The sequence below is a fragment of the Thalassophryne amazonica genome, chromosome 5 (genome assembly GCF_902500255.1).
Source record: "Thalassophryne amazonica chromosome 5, fThaAma1.1, whole genome shotgun sequence".
NCBI lineage: Eukaryota > Metazoa > Chordata > Actinopteri > Batrachoidiformes > Batrachoididae > Thalassophryne > Thalassophryne amazonica.
This window is the reverse complement of record NC_047107.1, coordinates 97926941-97938397: the sequence shown is the minus strand read 5'-3', so window position 1 is coordinate 97938397 and position 11457 is coordinate 97926941. Positions and strand designations below refer to the sequence as shown.

The 11457-nt window shown below is 43.4% G+C and overlaps 1 protein-coding gene across 2 annotated transcripts in view; it reads left to right on the top strand.

Moving 5' to 3' along the window:
- The first annotated feature begins 2453 nt into the window (after positions 1-2453).
- The window catches only part of mfsd10 (major facilitator superfamily domain containing 10), a 31600-nt gene continuing 22596 nt past the window's right edge, over positions 2454-11457 (top strand). For both annotated transcript variants that reach the window (XM_034170956.1, XM_034170955.1), the window contains exon 1: positions 2454-2568. The gene's annotated coding sequence lies outside the window, so the exon portion shown is untranslated. The remainder of the gene's footprint in view (positions 2569-11457) is intronic.

The following is an 11457-nucleotide window of genomic DNA, read 5'->3' as shown; positions in this document are numbered from 1 at the left end:
CCCCCGGAATTAAAAAATAAATTATATATATAGAGAGAGAGAGAGATAACACATTCCTTCATTCTAAGAATCTAGGAAGATAAATTCTAACTCGTCCTTGTTTTTAATACACAATTTTTATTTCAAAGCTGCATCCAGTTGTGTTCATCAATCAGCCTTCATTGATGTAAGAACTTTACTTTGGGGGGGGATCTAAAGATCTGCCACTGACATGGTCCACAGTATTTCTACAGTTTTATCACGGAGACTGTTGCAAGATTTAAAGGGAAAATCCTGATTTACGTACCAGTTGCCAAAAGCAAAGCAGGTTTATGAACTGCTTGAGCCAATGTGCATCTTTGTAGATAATATGTATGAGACATTTTGACAGACCTGTGTATAAAAGTGATACTTTGTACATGACATCACATCACTAGACCTCGAACAAGTTGTTGCTTTTTGTCCACCAGGATAATGAGTCTGACACCTTGTGTAAGTGATATCATAAAGACTTCATATATGAAGGTGAAACTTGATACACAAGGTCACCTCACTAAAACCAAGGATGTGACTGAGTGAGCACATTAAAATTACAATACTGGCCACTGAAGGGAGAGATGTGAAGAATCATTGGTTAGTTCTTTATGGATTGTGATCAAACTTGTGCCTGTAGAGTATACCCTGCTAAAATGCTGCACGGGTGCAAGGTTTTTGTTACTAAGGCTAGGGTAAATATGCTCAACAAAAATATAAACGTGACACTTGGTTTTGCTCCCATTTTGTATGAGATGAACTCAAAGATCTAAAACTTTTTCCACATACACAATATCACCATTTCCCTCAAATATTGTTCACAAACCAGTCAATCTGTGATAGTGAGCACTTCTCCTTTGCTGAGATAATCCATCCCACCTCACAGGTGTGCCATATCAAGATGCTGATTAGACACCATGATTAGTGCACAGGTGTGCCTTAGACTGTCCACAATAAAAGGCCACTCTGAAAGGTGCAGTTTTATCACACAGCACAATGCCACAGATGTCACAAGATTTGAGGGAGCATGCAATTGGCATGCTGACAGCAGGAATGTCAACCAGAGTTGTTGCTTGTGTATTGAATGTTCATGTCTCTACCATAAGCCGTCTCCAAAGGCGTTTCAGAGAATTTTTGCACAAACTGTCAGAAACCGTCTCAGGGAAGCTCATCTGCATGCTCGTCCTCATCGGGGTCTCGACCTGACTCCAGTTCGTCGTCGTAACTGACTTGAGTGGGCAAATTTTCACATTCACTGGCGTTGGGCACGTTGGAGAGGTGTTCTCTTCACGGATGAATCCTGGTTCACACTGTTCAGGGCAGATGGCAGACAGCGTGTGTGGCGTCATGTGGTTGAGCGGTTTTCTGATGTCAATGTTGTGGATCGAGTGGCTCATGGTGGCGGTGGGGTTATGGTATGGGCAGACGTCTGTTATGGATGAAGAACACAGGTGCATTTTATTGATGGCATTTTGAATGCACAGAGATACCGTGACGAGATCCTGAGGCCCATTGTTGTGTCATACATCCAAGAACATCACCTCATGTTGCAGCAGGATAATGCACGGCCCCATGTTGCAAGGATCTGTACACAATTCTTGGAAGCTGAAAATGTCCCAGTTCTTGCATGGCCGGCATACTCACCGGACATGTCACCCACATGACCCACCAACATGAGCATGTTTGGGATGCTCTGGACCGGCGTATATGACAGCGTGTACCAGTTCCTGCCAATATCCAGCAATTTCGCACAGCCATTGAAGAGGAGTGGACCAACATTCCACAGGTCACAATTGACAACCTGATCAACTCTATGCGAAGGAGATGTGTTGCACTGCATGAGGCAAATGGTGGTCACACCAGATACTGACTGGTATCCCCCCCCAATAAAACAAAACTGCACCTTTCAGAGTGGCCTTTTATTGTGGACAGTCTAAGGCACACCTGTGCACTAATCATGGTGTCTAATCAGCATCTTGATATGGCACACCTGTGAGGTGGGATGGATTATCTCAGCAAAGGAGAAGTGCTCACTATCACAGATTTAGACTGGTTTGTGAACAATATTTGAGGGAAATGGTGATATTGTGTATGTGGAAAAAGTTTTAGATCTTTGAGTTCATCTCATACAAAATGGGAGCAAAACCAAAAGTGTTGCGTTTATATTTTTGTTGAGTGTATCTTCAATGTTTTTGACCTCTTGCAGTTTCACCTAAACTCTTAATATTAAAAAGGAAAATGTTAGTTTTAAGTCAAATTAATCTAAAAGTATGCAAAAACCTTTCCCAGCAATGTTTGAAAACAAACCGTCTGTCTGTCTTCGATGTATTCGAGTGTTGCGTGTTGATATTATAGTAGCGACACTTGTTTACGCTTACCTTGGGGACGGCCTCGACACTGAGAGTAACGAGGGGTACTTGAAGGCAGCACTGACACGTTCATGTCCTCCAAATGTGCAGGACGCGGCGCTTCCTGGTCCGGATCGGACCGATGAGAGAACCGCTTGTGAGAGCCCACAGTACGACACTTTCTTTTCGAAAGTCCCGCTGAAATTACGTAAGTACAAACAATCCCCTTAAAAAAAAAATTAGATTACTGCTGCTGATAATTGTGAATTATCTGGGAACAAAACTTACCTGTAAGAATGTTTTCGCGGAGCTTTATTACTCTGCTTCTGATCACTGAGCAGTTTATAGAAGCTGAAAAAGCCTTGGGAGTTGATAGTTCCTTCCCTTATTTACTTTTTCCCTGTTTCCTGAATGCTTCCTTGGCTTTTTCTTTTTTAAGCACGCTTCCATCCAGTGGAACCCACATTCACTAAAATACATACTCTTGGTGATAATCTTACATAACCAACAAACGACGAAAGTACTTTTATATTTCAGTTTTATTTCCACAAGGAGTCGTAGAGCTTTTTGACGAGTTAATATTGGCCACTGTCTTAAAAGCCTTTAAAGCTACAGTGTGGAGGATTTAGGGGCCTTTTTTTTTTCTTTTTTTCGCAAAAATAGGGCAGTGCAGCTCGTTTGAAACTTGCGTGATATCGCGGGATTTGACCATTTATGGGGACAGCAGGCCCGCTCCTGTGTACTGCTTTGTTTTTGGCTGCAATCGCCGAAGCAGTCACGAAAAGTGCAGGGTTTTTTTTCTGTTCCTAGTGGAGAAGGGAAGATGAGGCAAATGGGAGACGTGTCGGTAAGTGTTAGCCTGCACAACCACCTCGACACATTTGAGCTCCAGTTCATAAACAAACTGCAAAATATGTCCACTTTCCACTGTGTCATCACCATTTCTTTGTATTTTCACTTTGTTTGCGTGTAATTTGCCCAAAATCTCAGAGAAAGTGCTGTGTTTCTGTCCCCGGACTTGCATCATATGTGTCATATTTTAACCTTGCAGCGCCTGCCCTCAAACAAGATTGTGCTGCCCAATTAAATATAGCATTCATAGCTTTGTTCATTGACGTGTATAATTCCAAGGGTCAGCTGGACAGTTCTACCGCCAGTGTGATTATTTCATTTGGAAGACACTGAAGTGAAACTGGTACGAGAATAATGCTTTACTAACGCAGCACCAAAAAGGTGCTGTCAAAAGGTGCAGTACAGTAAAACCTCTATAATGTATTCAGGTGGACCAGTAAATTTTGTCCGTTATAATTATTAATTGTCTGGGAACCACAGAATCTCGTCTCTGCTGTTTGCGGACGATGTGGTTCTGTTGGCTTTGTCAAATCAGGACCTTCAGCGTGCACTGGGGTGGTTTGCAGCCGAGTGTGAGGCGTCCGGGATGAAAATCAGCACCTCCAAATCCGAGGCCATGGTTCTCGACCAGAAAAAGGTGCTTTGCCCTCTTCAGGTTGGTGGAGCGTCCTTGCCTCAAGTGGAGGAGTTTAAGTATCTCGGGGTCTTGTTCACGAGTGAGGGACGGATGGAGCGTGAGATCGATAGACGGATCGGTGCAGCATCTGCAGTGATGCGGTCGCTGTATCGGACCGTCGTGGTGAAGAGAGAGCTGAGTAGGGGGGCAAAGCTCTCGATTTACCGATCGATCTACGTTCCGATCCTCACCTATGGTCATGAGATTTGGCTCATGACCGAAAGAACGAGATCGCGAGTACAAGCGGCCGAGATGAGTTTCCTCCGCAAGGTGGCTGGGCGCTCCCTTAGAGATAGGGTGAGGAGCTCGGAGTCGAGCCGCTGCTCCTCCACATCGAAAGGAGTCAGTTGTGGTGGCTCGGGCATCTTTTCTGGATACCCCCTGGACGCCTCGCTGGAGAGGTGTTCCGGGCACGTCCCATTGGGAGGAGGCCCCGGGGAAGACCCAGGACACGCTGGAGGGACTACATCTCTCAGCTGGTTTGGGACCGCCTTGGGGTTCCCCCAGAGGAGCTGGGGGAGGTGTGTGTGGATCGGGAGGTCTGGGCGGCTTTGCTTGAGCTGCTGCCCCCGCGACCCAACTCTAGATAAAGCGGAAGAAAATGGATGGATAATTGTTACATATAATCTGTTATATGTATGAGGTCTGTGAGAAAAGTAACGTACCTTTTTATTTTTTTCAAAAACTATATGGATTTGAATCACGTGCGATTACATCAGCCAACCTTGAACCCTCGTGCGCATGTATGAGTTTTTTCACGCCTGTCGGTTACGTCATTGTCGCTTTAAGGACTTCCCATGGAGCGGGACGTCGCGCCGCGCTCCGAGGCGCCGTCGTCAGCCTGTTTTGAGCTGAAAACCTCCAAATTTAAGCCTCTGTTGACCCAGGACGTCGTGAGAGAACAGAGAAGTTTCAGAAGAGGTCAGGATCAGCAGTTTATCCGGACATTCCACTGTTTAAAGGAGATTTTGTAATGAAAGACGTGTGGACGGATTGGCATGTCGGCAGGCAGCCGGCGTGACGCTCCGCCACAGGAAAAACACCTCCGTGTTGGTAACCATTTGTAAAAACCAGGCGGCTTTAGATGGCTTTCAGTAGAGTGAGTATCTGAGAAATTGTTTAACAGCTGGACATGTTCCAACTTGTCCTTAAGGCTTCCAACGGAGGTGTTTTTCCTTGATTTTGATCAAGCAAAGCGCCAGTCTCTCAGCAAGTTGTCAGACAAAGGGATTCCGACGGGAGGGGTGGACCACTCCTCACTCAAAGCCTGCCCACAGGCGAATGACGTAACCGACAGGCGTGAAAAAACTCTCGCATGCCCACGAGGGTTCAAGCTTGTCTGATGTAATCGCACGTGATTCAAATCCTTATCGTTTTTGAAAAAAATAAAAAGGTCCGTTACTTTTCTCACAGACCTCATATATAAAACGGACAGAATTCGTTACATGTATGTAATGGTTAGTTAGAGTCAGGAGGTGCCGAACGATCTACGGGGAATCCCCAGCACCAATTCTTCTTCTTCTTAAGGCTGTCCGGTCCTTGTAGAGCATAGGTCACCAACAAGCTCTCTCCACTTCATTCTATCCCTCGACATATGAACCACAGAGTGCCAGTCCAAGCCAGCTTCTGTCATTTTGGCCTCCCAGGAGCAACAGGACGACCAAGAAGCCATTTTTGTCCACGTCTTCTCTTGACAGGTGAGTTCCAACGCAGGGCATCGCAGGGCATCCCGGGTGATGTTCAGCTCCTCCTTCCTCAGGGTGTGGCCAATCCAACCCAACTTTCTCTTTCTGACTCCCCTCTTTGTGGGCCCCACAAATCTTAGAAACATGGTGTCTAACCAGATCCTTACTGTGGATGGCATTACCCTGACCTCTAGTAATACTGTGAGAAATCTTGGAGTCATTTTTGATCAGGATATGTCATTCAAAGCGCATATTAAACAAATATGTAGGACTGCTTTTTTGCATTTACGCAATATCTCTAAAATCAGAAAGGTCTTGTCTCAGAGTGATGCTGAAAAACTAATTCATGCATTTATTTCCTCTAGGCTGGACTATTGTAATTCATTATTATCAGGTTGTCCTAAAAGTTCCCTAAAAAGCCTTCAGTTAATTCAAAATGCTGCAGCTAGAGTGCTGACGGGGACTAGAAGGAGAGAGCATATCTCACCCATATTGGCCTCTCTTCATTGGCTTCCTGTTAATTCTAGAATAGAATTTAAAATTCTTCTTCTTACTTATAAGGTTTTGAATAATCAGGTCCCATCTTATCTTAGGGACCTCGTAGTACCATATCACCCCAATAGAGCGCTTCGCTCTCAGACTGCAGGCTTACTTGTAGTTCCTAGGGTTTGTAAGAGTAGAATGGGAGGCAGAGCCTTCAGCTTTCAGGCTCCTCTCCTGTGGAACCAGCTCCCAATTCAGATCAGGGAGACAGACACCCTCTCTACTTTTAAGATTAGGCTTAAAACTTTCCTTTTTGCTAAAGCTTATAGTTAGGGCTGGATCAGGTGACCCTGAACCATCCCTTAGTTATGCTGCTATAGACGTAGACTGCTGGGGGGTTCCCATGATGCACTGTTTCTTTCTCTTTTTGCTCTGTATGCACCACTCTGCATTTAATCATTAGTGATCGATCTCTGCTCCCCTCCACAGCATGTCTTTTTCCTGGTTCTCTCCCTCAGCCCCAACCAGTCCCAGCAGAAGACTGCCCCTCCCTGAGCCTGGTTCTGCTGGAGGTTTCTTCCTGTTAAAAGGGAGTTTTTCCTTCCCACTGTAGCCAAGTGCTTGCTCACAGGGGGTCGTTTTGACCGTTGGGGTTTTACATCATTATTGTATGGCCTTGCCTTACAATATAAAGCGCCTTGGGGCAACTGTTTGTTGTGATTTGGCGCTATATAAAAAAAAAATTGAATTGAATTGAATTGACTTCCATGGCTGGAGGTAGTTGTTTCGTGCGCTGCCACAGCTCTTCATTTGATATCTTCTCGGGCCATCTTATGCCAAGGATTTTGCAGAGACAGCTGTTGACAAATGACTGAATTCTTCTGCTGAGAACTACTGTAGTTTTCTAAGTCTCGGCACCATACAGGAAGATAGACTTCACATTTGAGTTGCACCAATTAGGCTTACGTATTTCCTTGAGTAAACGCCTGACCTTGAATCGGGACCTGCCTAACATACTGACCAATCAAAACTTTGAAAAAAATAAACGCCTGCCTTAAATAAGCACAAGACATTATGTGCACAAAAAAGGATAACATTTGGTCGAGTCACCCTTTATTCAAAGTCAGCTGTGGAGGGCAGAGTGGTACCTTAAAATCCTGAAGCCTGATGCTTGTACAATTCTAACTCTGTGGCCATGCAATGGCGTTGATGTGCGCATGACCTTTTCAAAGTTCTCTGTCGCATCTTAATGCAATTTTCCGCAAGAACAGTGGCTTTTTCTGGATCAATTTGTCCCTCAATGAGCTCCACTTCTTTATACAATCATCAACCTCCAAGCTAACATTATGGTACGTCTAATTTTCCAAGAATTGCGAGTCATTTAAGCATCTTTTTGTGTTGTAAAGTTGGTTGTATTTGCGGACTTTTATGCCAAACGTATATGATCCATGATTGAAATGTAATCAGCATGCGCACTGCAAAAACAATTAAAATATGACAGGAGAGGAACGAGTGAAACCGGAAAAGTGACCAATTACAGCCCACTTTCCTCGAATTCAGCGAATGTCTGTGCTGAACTTTATTTCGTACCACTTTTGCTCAGACTCACACCCAGACCACTCTGTCCGGTACATGCGACAAGTTTTTTAATGGGCATAATTACAATGGGATGGGACATTTGTCCGATGTAAGCGAAAATCTATTAGACAAAATCCGGTATATACTGTGTTCATTACATGAAAAACAATACAAAACCATTTTGCTTTTGTCTGGCGAGTGCAAGTATCTGATTCATATGATGACAGTTTAGGCAAGTTTTACTGTAGTCAGTAAAAATGTTGATGTTCATTGAAACAACGTCCTGTTATTGAATTCCTCACGACAGAGGCTTGTGCTTGTGTGGACACTTTGCCAAAGCAGCAAGTCATTCTGGAAAAGGCGCAGTTCTTCAGCATGACAATGTTCATCCACACACGAGTCAACATACACAGGATGCATTGCATCAGCTCAAATCTTACATGATCTTACCTCACCCGCTGTACAGGCCACACCTTGCACAGTTAGACTTTTTGTCTTTTTTCCAAGCTGAAAGAACAACTGAAGGGACACCATTGCATGAATGATGCAGAGGTGCAAGTAGCTGTGCATTGCTGGTGCTGAGAGATGACACCTGATTTTTTTTTTTACCGGCAGGGTGCAAAAATGTGTCCGGCATTGGCAACAGTGTGTGGAAAGAGAAGGCAATTCGTGCATCTTGCTTGTTATTGAAATAATCACCTACAAGTCAGAACAGAACAGATTGTAATTCACGTCGGCAGTAATGACACCCGGTTACGCCAATCGGAGGTCACTAATATTAACATTGAATTGGTGTGTAACTTTGCAAAAACAATGTCGGACTCTGTAGTTTTCTCTGGGCCCCTCCCCAATAGGACCCGGAGTGACATGTTTAGCCGCATGTTCTGCCTGAATTGCTGGCTGTCTGAGTGGTGTCCAAAAAATGAGGTGGGCTTCATAGATAATTGGCAAAGCTTCTGGGGAAAACCTGGTCTTGTTAGGAGAGACGGTATCCATCCCACTTTGGATGGAGCAGCTCTCATTTCTAGAAATCTGGCCAATTTTCTTAAATCCTCCAAACCGTGACTATCCAGGGTTGGGACCAGGAAGCAAAGTTGTAGTCTTACACACCTCTCTGCAGCTTCTCTCCCCCTGCCATCCCCTCATTACCCCATCCCCATAGAGACGGTGCCTGCTCCCAGACCACCAATAACCAGCAAAAATATATTTAAGCATAAAAATTCAAAAAGAAAAAATAATATAGCACCTTCAACTGCACCACAGACTAAAACAGTTAAATGTGGTCTATTAAACATTAGAGCTCTCTCTTCTAAGTCCCTGTTAGTAAATGATATAATAATTGATCAACATATTGATTTATTCTGCCTAACAGAAACCTGGTTACAGCAGGATGAATATGTTAGTTTAAATGAGTCAACACCCCCGAGTCACACTAACTGCCAGAACACTCGTAGCACGGGCCGAGGCGGAGGATTAGCAGCAATCTTCCACTCCAGCTTATTAATTAATCAAAAACCCAGACAGAGCTTTAATTCATTTGAAAGCCTGACTTAGTCTTGTCCATCCAAATTGGAAGTCCCAAAAACCAGTTTTATTTGTTGTTATCTATCGTCCACCTGGTCGTTACTGTGAGTTTCTCTGTGAATTTTTGAACCTTTTGTCTGACTTAGTGCTTAGCTCAGATAAGATAATTATAGTGGGCGATTTTAACATCCACACAGATGCTGAGAATGACGATGAGGAAATGGCGTCTCACTAATTTAGAAGATCTTCACTTAGCCTGGAAAAAGAGTCTGTTACTCTATAAAAAAGCCCTCCGTAAAGCTAGGACATCTTACTACTCATCACTAATTGAAGAAAATAAGAACAACCCCAGGTTTCTTTTCAGCACTGTAGCCAGGCTGACAAAGAGTCAGAGCTCTATTGAGCCGAGTATTCCTTTAACTTTAACTAGTAATGACTTCATGACTTTCTTTGCTAATAAAATTTTAACTATTAGACAAAAAATTACTCATAACCATCCCAAAGACATATCGTTATCCTTGGCTGCTTTCAGTGATGCCGGTATTTGGTTAGACTCTTTCTCTCCGATTGTTCTGTCTGAGTTATTTTCATTAGTTACTTCCTCCAAACCATCAACATGTCTATTAGACCCCATTCCTACCAGGCTGCTCAAGGAAGCCCTACCATTAATTAATGCTTCGATCTTAAATATGATCAATCTATCTTTATTAGTTGGCTATGTACCACAGGCTTTTAAGGTGGCAGTAATTAAACCATTACTTAAAAAGCCATCACTTGACCCAGCTATGTTAGCTAATTACAGGCCAATCTCCAACCTTCCTTTTCTCTCAAAAATTCTTGAAAGGGTAGTTGTAAAACAGCTAACTGATCATCTGCAGAGGAATGGTCTATTTGAAGAGTTTCAGTCAGGGTTTAGAATTCATCATAGTACAGAAACAGCATTAGTGAAGGTTACAAATGATTTTCTTATGGCCTCAGACAGTGGACTCATCTCTGTGCTTGTTCTGTTAGACCTCAGTGCTGCTTTTGATACTGTTGACCATAAAATTTTATTACAGAGATTAGAGCATGCCATAGATATTAAAGTCACTGCGCTGCGGTGGTTTGAATCATATTTATCTAATAGATTGCAATTTGTTCATGTAAATGGGGAATCTTCTTCACAGACTAAGGTTAATTATGGAGTTCCACAAGGTTCTGTGCTAGGACCAATTTTATTCACTTTATACATGCTTCCCTTAGGCAGTATTATTAGACGGCATTGCTTAAATTTTCATTGTTACGCAGATGATACCCAGCTTTATCTATTCATGAAGCCAGAGGACACACACCAATTAGCAAAACTGCAGGATTGTCTTACAGACATAAAGACATGGATGACCTAATTTCCTGCTTTTAAACTCAGATAAAACTGAAGTTATTGTACTTGGCCCCACAAATCTTAGAAACATGGTGTCTAACCAGATCCTTACTCTGGATGGCATTACCCTGACCTCTAGTAATACTGTGAGAAATCTTGGAGTCATTTTTGATCAGGATATGTCATTCAATGCACATATTAAACAAATATGTAGGACTGCTTTTTTGCATTTGCGCAATATCTCTAAAATTAGAAAGGTCTTGTCTGAGTGATGCTGAAAAACTAATTCATGCATTTATTTTCTCTAGGCTGGACTAATGTAATTTATTATTATCAGGTTGTCCTAAAAGTTCCCTGAAAAGCCTTCAGTTAATTCAAAATGCTGCAGCTAGAGTACTGACGGGGACTAGAAGGAGAGAGCATATCTCACCCATATTGGCCTCTCTTCATTGGCTTCCTGTTAATTCTAGAATAGAATTTAAAATTCTTCTTCTTACTTATAAGGTTTTGAATAATCAGGTCCCATCTTATCTTAGGGACCTCATTGTACCATATCACCCCAATAGAGCACTTCGCTCTCAGACTGCAGGCTTACTTGTAGTTCCTGTTGGGAAAGTGTAGGAACACGGACCCACAACAGGGGGCGCAAATGAACGGACAATGGAGTAAGCCAAAATAACAACGCTTTACTGTTGTGAATGTGCACAACGAATACAACCAATTACAGAAATGGACAACAGTCAATTCACAAAAGTGTCGTGTGGGCAGGCTCGAAGATAGGAGATGCCTCTCCAAGGTAAGACCGGAACCACATGGCTTCCTCCGCCACAGGACCCCGGGAATACTGGAGCCGCCAAGTCCCGAACTCCCAGGTGGCCACTGCCTCCGCGTGTCGGACCTGGTACTGCTGGCGAGGAACAAAGAACAGTTAGATGGGGG